Here is a 9,532-nt window from a genome sequence, read left to right as displayed (position 1 = left end):
CATCAACATGATAATTGAACGTAGGGCAAGCTCTCGCTTCTCGATTATGAGCAGGCGACAACAGCGCAACTGAGCATAGAACTTTTGCGTAAAAGCTTTAACGCACGATTTACACGTTGAATGATTGACAACTGTGTTTAACCCATTTCTTTATGCAATGGCGAAGCGAAGCCCCACGATCCCCATATTCGATTGCCTTCGTGCGCTCTCTGACCTCCTCGTCGTTTAAAGCTTGCAAGCTTCGGCAACAGTGCACGCTGCTGCTGTGGCTGATACAGCTTTAGGTTTCAGTTCAGTCTTGTTGTGCCCGCGAACGTGATCGTATAAGAAAGCAATAAAAGCAGTAAACGGATTGTGTGTTCGGATTCGTATTTGTCTACGTCGCCGCGCCTCGCCTCGCTTTATCGTCACCATTGAGAGTACGGGGTTTCAATTCTGTTGGTTTTTCTTTTGTTATCGAAACCAATTGGCATTGTGCAACGTGATTGATCGTTCATGTGGCGCTCGCAATTAAAATCAAAAGTGCTCTTAACGCGAAAGTAAAAGTGTGTTTGTGTGTTTTTGTGGCGCCACAAAATGTGGCAAGTGCTAGTGCCGCAATGATACCGGCTTTGGGAAAGTGCATGCAAATTCGCAGTTCGCTGCGAATAAAGAAATAAATAAAACGCGTTAATTTACATATCAAAGAAGTCGCTTGTCAATACCCGTTTTATATAATCGTCCATAGATTATCACTGAGCTATTGTGTGGCAGAGTGTAAAAGATTACCATCATCATCAACAAAATTTTATTTTGTTTGGATTTTTATGCGCCAAAGTTGATACAAAACAACGCAAAAATGTAAGTGCAATGCCAATAAATTGATAATAAATGAGCTAAAAAGCTAAACAGCTTAAAACTAGTAACTGATAAATGTTGTACAGTTTATGGTATATAGGAAATGTCATTTCCAGTTCCCCAATTGAGTCGAGTGTTCATTTTTATATTGCAGTCGACTCTGATAAAGCTGTAAGAGCTGAATAAGTCTTTCCTCTGTTATCAGACATATGGTTTCTTGAGAACAATATTTATATGCGACTTTTATCGACGCTGTCTGAATCATGCGGATTGTATTTGTTTTTCAGATGTGCTCTGCTCTTTTAATCTGCACTACGTATTCCCATTGCAGTAATCCACACCAGTTACAGTTAGCCACATAAGTATATGCACACAATACAGCGCTACAGATCATTGTTGTTTTTTGCTTGATTTATTAGCTTGTTTGTTTTGTTTGCGCCCTTCTTTCGCAATTTATTGCTGTTAGAAAGCTGCTAAATACAAACAAAGGTTGGTCTCCCTCTCTCTCTTTCTTTCCCTTCTTCCTGAGCCAATTTGCTGAAACTTTCCATGCGCGCGATCTGTTTAGATTTTGTGGTCGTTCACTTTCTGCTCTTCGTCTCGTTATCCTCTCTTTTCGCACCTGTCTCCTTTGATATTCCTTCCTTTCAGCGCTTTGCCAGTTGTCATAAGTAATTTACAGCCTCGTCGACTAGCCACTGTTACAGTTGCATATTTAACTACACTCTGCTACAAAATACTTTTCATGCAGTTTGCACTTTGTCAATATGGCTTAACGTAGACAGTTTTACACTTCAAGTGATAAGCGTATCATAGCAGTGGACTATAAATATAAAAAAATAAAAAATACCCACTGCAGTCTGGCATGAGTCATTTTGCAATTAAATAGTAATTCTTAAATAGATTCAGAAATGTCGTGGATAGTTTATGAAGAAAGTATGTCGCATATAATTAACCTTAACCATCAAAAAAGATAAGATATACGGAGTCATCAATCAATAATCAAAATTTGCATCGAATTCCTTGTCTTATCGTTAAAGAGTGTAAAAAATTCTTGATTTATTGGATATTTTGATGTCTGAAAAACCGAAAATTTGCGTATTTCTTTGAATATTTAAGTTCAAATTTACTTTTCCTTTATGTGTATAAACAGTCCAGGAGAATTTTTCGCATACTTGGCTGTACAGTGCTGTAAACAATGTGTGTACACAACAATTTCTTCCTGTCTCATTACACATAATGATATATAGTGCATATGTTTGTAAAAATATGTGTGTGTGGCATTTTTCGCATATGGATGCATAAGCCGTAAGACGTAAGTCAACTACTTTAACTGGCCTCCAGCTGATGTCTGTAAATGTCAATGTAACTCAATTGTATAAAGACATTTCAAGCAGGCTTCCGTCTTCAATCTACACTAGCTCAGTGTTTAGTTTTGTCAGAGCTGAATTGTGCTGTCTTTTTATCACGTTCGGCGGACACAGTTGTTGCTAAAATTAGCCATAATGATATAGTTATGTCGTGGTAATTATATATGTTGTAGAAGTAGTACGACATCTGGATCAACACTTTCCATTTTCAACTGTCAGTTTTCATTTTCATCGTGTGATGAAAAAGAGTCTTTGACGAGTGGGAATGGAAGTTGTGTTGAGCTCACAGCATCTTTAAGGTTGGCACATCATTTGCATAACGACACATTTATAAACTAACTATGATTGTTTCGAGTGCCACCGCCATCATAATAATAATTTTTGTTTTGTTTTGGCCCCACGTGGGTGGGCCCAGAGTCGTCTAATTGTTCGATATTTACATTGTATATCTCATGGATGCAGATACTCGTACATAATTTTCAAGTGGGCGCGCTGACAGTTTTGCTTCGTTTTGACTCAACGCTCTCAATTTGTATTCGATTTCCAAATTGATCTTATGCTAACGATCTAACACGTAACGCCCATACACTGTGCCAAATTACCCAGTTCTAAGCTTCAGTCTGATGGAAATAATTGGATTATGAAATGAAATTGAAATTACGAATACATTTTCACGGAATACATAAGTCACAAAAGCCTCAAGTAATTGCAAAAACGTCACGTATGTGTATACCGAATGTCAAGATTGAAGTAGAAAAAACAAGAATTTTTAGATAGTGCAGAAATAAAAATTGAAAACATGCAGAAATTCGACTATCTGCAAATGTACATAAGAATTACCCTTGTAGTTGGTTTTTTATTACAAGAGATTGGTTCATTGACATTTTTTGAAACTTATAATAACAGATTAATAGTATAATAATTGATAGAACTGCTTTAATATACATGAAAATAAAAAAACAGAATTTTAAAACTACTATGAAAAGTAGACCGATGATAAAATATCTAAAAACTTAAAATTTTAATTATGAAATTTGAAACCACAAAATATATTAAAAATTTGGGTTACAAATCGTGAACAAAAATAACGCAAATGATCACATATGTTATTAATGAAACAGGTCTTCAAAGTAAATAATTTAAAAGCGGAAATACTTTATGCCAAGTGCTAAACCGAATTTCTATCAGATGTGCGCTAAACAGAGTTGAAATTAAATTTCGAATATTCTACTGCTACCAATCAAGGGCTTTTCCCTTATTTGTCAATACTGGCTTTATATAATACACTTGATTAGGTTCTTTACCCCTTATTTGGAGGCTGTAAAGCGGTGACATATTTAAGTTAATTGTGTGTGTTTTTTTTTTGGTCCGACTCACTGGGCATTCCTGTGGCTGTGACTCATGCGAAGAAAGCCAAGTCAAGTGGTCCACGCTGGCTCTAAAAATGGGGAATGTGAAACCGGTCAAGAGACGCACAGTGCTACACAAAAGTCCACCGCTTACTCACGTGCCTGCAGTTTGCTGCGCTCTCGAATTTTGGATGCCTGGAAAATGATTATTGTTACCAATTGGCAATTGCTGTGCATGGCCAAAGCCGTTCGTCGCGACAGCCAATGAACTTTGTCTGCATGTTTTAAACATTTCACATCAGCAGTTTTGTATATTTTGTTGACAATACATATATATTTTAGATCTCTAAGTGCGAAAAACACGTCATCGTTTGTGGCCAACTAGTTGCTGACATTTACGGTTGCTCTGAATTATGTATGGGCTGTAAAGTGCTCAAAAAAAACTAATCTGTAATCGGACAGCAGCGATCAGTAATCGATTTTTCAGTTGATCACGTTTGCCAATGCTAATCAGAGCTGTCATCATTGTGATCATCATTACCAACTCAGTTTTCATTTCTTGCCAATTTTTTGTGAAATTCCAGTTGACTTCTCGTCTTACCTGCTTGTTATGCATTTGGCGTATTCGCAAAATATCGTGCGACAATGATTTCACATTGTGCTCTCCACAAAATTGTTCAAAAGCATTCTATATGGTTCAATGTTGTATAATTTAACAGCACTCGAAACTGTGTCAAAGCTTGTGGGCGATTGAAGATGCCAACGAATTAACTTGGCCTAGAGAGTTCATTCAACGTTTTCTACTTCCAACTATGAGGTCACATGTTGAGATAAACAAAAAACGTTCAGTGATAGATAGTTTCCAATTAATATAAAAGCCTCTCCAAAAATATGAATATTCAAGACTGTGACAAACATAAGAATAAAATAAGATCGTTAAACTTTCATCTAAATTGGGTTTTATTTAAACGCCTTCTATGTAGATGCTTTTGCTGTATGAAAATGCTAACCTCCTAGTCTTTACTCCTAGGATGCTTCATTTAATCAGCTTAAAGCTCTTCAATTTATTCACGCGAGCTTTCGCATCGAAAGTGTGCTCACTTTCTTCTTGTTTTGTGTTATTGCGATATAAGTCAACGTTAACCCATTTTAACTGATTAATCACGAATCATCGACACATTGTGCTACGTGGTCAAGTCATGTTGCTAATTGAACTCAAATCACGTTTACATTGAGTACTCGTAATAAATAGACTCATGGGCAAGGTCGGTTGCTCTGGTGAAAATCCATCAGATGTTGAATTGCTGGCGAAATTTTGGAAAGTCTAGATATTATATTTACTTCCATCTCACAGCTTCTCAACAACGGAGGCGCCCTAATTGCAGGTGCTGTGACGATGACAACGTTGCTAAATGAGCTAAACACGGAATTAAATAGACCAAGAAAAATTACAGAAAAGTTGCACTTCTCATACACTACCTAAAATTTTCCACTTTTCGAAATCGTTGAGAAAAATTTATTAACTAACATCAATCAATTACATAAACAATTAATATTAGTAATACTAAAAGTTATGTGAAGCAAATACTTTTACATAATGTAAAAGTGTTTTGAAATTTTAAAGTAACTTTACTAATTGTTAATATAGTAAACATTTTAATTTGCTTTTAAATATTTTTTTAATTTCTGCACATTATTTAATGTTTTATATTAATTAAATGGAGTAGAGCAGTTGCGAAATAAATATAGTTCGAAAAGGAAATGAAAACATATTCAGTGATAATTTCAAATAAACTATTTAAATTGTAATTTTAACCCAGTTAAAGGAATTACAGGTTGAGAAAGAGTATTTGCACGCTTAAGTGTTGCATAACAGTATATGAAATGTGATATGCTCTTAGTAAGAGCGTAAATGAAGTAGTGTGAGAGAGAGAGAGGGGAAGAGAAAAGCGTAATTGGGGAGAGGGAGAGCGCGGAGCTTCTCTGATTTCGTCAGGCCAATTGTAACGGCAATTAAAGCTTTACATTTGTATAGACTCTACACAATTCTACAACAAGTGGTTGTTGCTGCTGCGTCGAGTGATTAATGTGCATTGTTTCGCATGTGACTGCGACTAAGGGGGCGTGGCATGGCCCCACAAATGTGGGGCGCCCACCAAAGAGAGGCAGGCACTTGATGCAAATTACAGACGAGGCGTGCCCGGCTAACAAGTGTTGCCTGCTGTGGTAAACAACCGCTTGCCACATGCGGTTGGCTCATAAATACACACAATCGCAGATGATGCTGAAGTTGTTGCCTCCCCTCCTTCTCCTGCTCTGTTGACAGTCCGAAGTGAGTTGTAAGTTGTTGCGCTGACAGACCCATGTTTGGTTTGTTGTTGCAGCCTTTTGCTTTCTGTTTTTGCCGTTTGTTTTTTTTTTTTTTTTTTGGCACATTGAATTGAATGAAAATGAAAACCAGGTTTACAGGTCGACGTCGTTGATGTTGTTATTGTTTTTGTTGTATGCATTTTGGGCTTGCGAAATTGTGCTCAACTCTTTGGCATTGTCTCGACTTTTAATCACACACATTCCACAATATGTGGCAGCAACAACGGCAACAACGGCATTCGAATATTAACACAGTTTGATGCCTCTCTGATAAGCAGACTGTTAAATGCATTTCAATATTTTTTTACCCGCCATAATGAGTTTAACAGTGGCGTATGGTCACCCTGGACAGCGAGCTTGGCATGCCACCGAGTTTGCTGCCATCTCGCTCGCACGCAAAGCTTCATCAAAGCAAAAGCAAAAAAATAAGCACATTTTGCCTTTTGCTTTTGTTGTGTTTGCTTTGCGTTAAACATGCTGTGTATGTGTGTGTTTGTGTTTTGTTTTTGTGCCGTCTCTTTTTGTGGTGTTGAACTTGGGCTTGGGTAAGAAAGAACTTGCCGACTCGAACTGGTATTGAATTTTTCGTGCTGTTTGTTTTTGTATTCAAGTGCCTGCATTTGTGCGAGTATGTTTGTGTGTGTGTTTGGGTATTTTTTTTTTGGTGTTAGCTTGTGTGTGGCTTTCGTCACAAAACCAAAAACTCGTTTCCGTGCGCGTCTCTAATGGGATTTACGATCCACGTTAGTAGAGTTGCTTGTGGTGCAAACATTCCAAGCAGAAGCAGCATCATCGCATTGCTGATGAAGTGTAGAGGGAAATGACAGCTTTGATGATTGCCCTCTAAATCAATTGAAGGGCCAAGCATCTTAATTAAAATTTGTATAGCTCATTAAGGCGCGGCGCTGTCTTCAAAAAACAAAACGCAAGCGCAAACGCAAATGCCAATGAACGCTAGTTGTGCGCATGCTACAAACAACGGGCGCTGTTTAATCGACTGCAACTGCAACTGAGCCTGAGCCTCCTGCATCTCGTGCTTATTGCATCCGCCAAGGCGCTGCTTTTGTGGGTCGCACGACAACAGCTGCGGCGGCGGTGGCGGCGTCGTCGTCGTTAGCATCGTCGCATACTTGTGGAGAAATGCAGCAGTGCAGCAGAATCAAAAGAATCAGAACAAAATGCAGGCAATGCACAAGAATGCGAAACGGCGCGAGACCAAAAAGACAAGAAAATAAAAACAAGTCGCTGCAGCAGTAGCGCAGTCGCAGACGCGAACGCTGTGCTAACGAAAAGAAGTTGCAGTCGACGTTGACGTCGACGTTGTTCAGCTAGCTGGCTGCCCAATCGACACCAAAGCAGCGCCGCGTCGGTTCGGCTCTTCAGTTGCTTTGCAATCGTTCGTCGAGTCGGGCGTTTTTCGTTGAGAGCTTTGCGGCTCAGCTCATCTCTCCACTTTTGTCTTACACTGTGAGCTGTGCGCGCGCGCGTCTTAAAGCTCTACAAATTGTGTGTGTGTTTTATGTTATGTTCTTCTTTATGCTAGAAAAATCATTAAAATTATGTGCAATAATCACGGTAAACATAATTTTGGCAAATTACTAAAGGTGCGTGTTGGAGTAAAGTGAAACGAAAGTGGCTGGCAAAAGTGAAACGCCCACAGGCAATAACAAATTAACCAAGAATCTAGCCAAACCACTTGGCCAAAAGCCCACACATATAAATAGTTACAACAACATCGAATATCAACAGCAGCAACAACAGCATCTGCAGAAATTTCACCAAGAACAGGCTGCGGCCAAGCCTGCCAAGCCTTCCAATTTAAGCGCCTGTGTGTGTGTGTGTTTGTATGACTGCGAGTGATAGTGTGTGTGTTATTTTCTACATAGTTGTGGATTATATATGGCAAATGTCTTCTTGTTCCACACATAAACACATTTGAACATGTGTGGCTTGACTTAATGGTAATTAAATGAAATGAGGCTTTTGCTTTTTGTTTTTGCGTTGTGCTTTAACGGTAAACTGCTTAGCTTTGACGTTTTTTTTTTGTGTTTTGTTTTTTGCGTATTCTGTTGTGATGGCCTCAGAACTGACCTCTGCTCTGCTCTGCTCAGCGCCTGGCCACTGCGCCTACAGTTGCAGCATAGTACGGCTCATCTTACGGTTTAAGCGGCAATGCTACCGTTGTGTTTTGTCGTGTCTTGAGCTTTGCAACATGCTGCTTGGCTTGCTCGCTGCACGCTAATTACACGCCTCTGTGCTTTATGCGCTCTCATCACCTCACCCCACCTCCTGTTCTACCACTCTCTCTCACTCTGTCTCACGCTACCCAACGCGCATTTGTTGTGGTTCTTGTGGAATGCAGTTAATTTGCATAAAATGTATACTAGGCAAAAAGCTTTGACAGTTCTGTTGTGACTCTTTTTGACAGTTGTGTAGTTGTATGTGTATATGTGTGTGTGGTTATGGATTACAAGAATGACTAATTAGCTGCTGCGCTAGCTGCGTTTATTGGTGGGCTGATAAATTCACCCAAAAATGACTAACGCATTGCGCTTTTATCAGTTTGTATAAATAAACAGTAAATATAGAGACATACATGTTATAAATACGTAGCTACAGTAAAGCGCGACAGAGAAAACCACATATTGCCCCATCGTAATTAGTTTGCGCAATCTCACGTAACTCCGTAAATATTTTAACTAAAGTGATAAAGTTAGGAATGTCCCAAATGTATTTCATAGCACGAAATTTTTCATTTATATATATTCCCCTTAACTTTGAAGTTACTAATTGTGAAATCATTAGCTTAACAAAGTAAAATATATCAGCAGTGGTCTTCGGCTTACTTAAGGTAGTTCTTACTAAAAATGGGGGCAATTACAAGTGTCATTGTTCGCCTGAATATAAACTCTCGACGCCCTCTAGCGGACATTTTATAGTAACTGACTAACGAAAATGTCCCTCATGAATTGTCACTTTCTCATATTTGTAAAAACGAAGCGGGAAGTTCAACAGGAGAATCTAAAAATGATCCATTTGAGCTATACATCAGATATATAATACGATTTTGTATTTTATATACGATCACATTCTCTTTTGGGGTTGTCAAACTATGGGCAGCACACTCTTCACTTAACGCCCTGCTGAAAGTCAGTGCATCAATTTAGCAAATTGAATTTGCCTTAAACTAGGCGAAAATGCAAACAACTGATGAAAGCAATGGCAAAGCAACATACACATAGCACAAAGCGCGCTCTTTAGAGTTCAGCACAAAGGCGACCACAGACTACAACTCGAGAGGCGGGCAAGGCAGACAGATTACTAGACTGAGTATGCAAATAAATATATGGATAGCTAGGCACAAGCCCTCGAGTGGAGGGCAGTGGAAAAACTATCGACCCAAGACACACAAACACACCCTCTCTACCTTCAACCTTCTGCCTTAACCTCCCCAACTATTCACCTCCCTGGCTATTTGTTTACGCTCGTTTAACACGCTGTAACGCATACGCCACGTTGACCAGCCCCAATATACAAATGACATTGACTGGTTAAGGGTGAATTTCAGCCACTCTTAGGGGTTGCCATGGGCTCATTTAGTCGTAG

The 9,532-nt window shown here is 39.0% G+C and overlaps 1 protein-coding gene across 2 annotated transcripts in view; it reads left to right on the top strand.

Moving 5' to 3' along the window:
* The first annotated feature begins 574 nt into the window (after positions 1-574).
* LOC117572363 (rho guanine nucleotide exchange factor 16) overlaps positions 575-9,532 on the top strand; it is a 28,261-nt gene continuing 19,303 nt past the window's right edge. The window contains exon 1 of one of the 2 annotated variants that reach the window (XM_034255127.2): positions 575-840. The gene's annotated coding sequence lies outside the window, so the exon portion shown is untranslated. Of the gene's footprint in view, positions 841-7,335; positions 7,531-9,532 lie in introns of those variants that run through there. The other variant, XM_034255128.2, reaches the window with a different exon arrangement.

Source organism: Drosophila albomicans, chromosome 3 (genome assembly GCF_009650485.2).
Source record: "Drosophila albomicans strain 15112-1751.03 chromosome 3, ASM965048v2, whole genome shotgun sequence".
NCBI lineage: Eukaryota > Metazoa > Arthropoda > Insecta > Diptera > Drosophilidae > Drosophila > Drosophila albomicans.
This window is presented reverse-complemented; position numbering and strand designations above follow the sequence as displayed.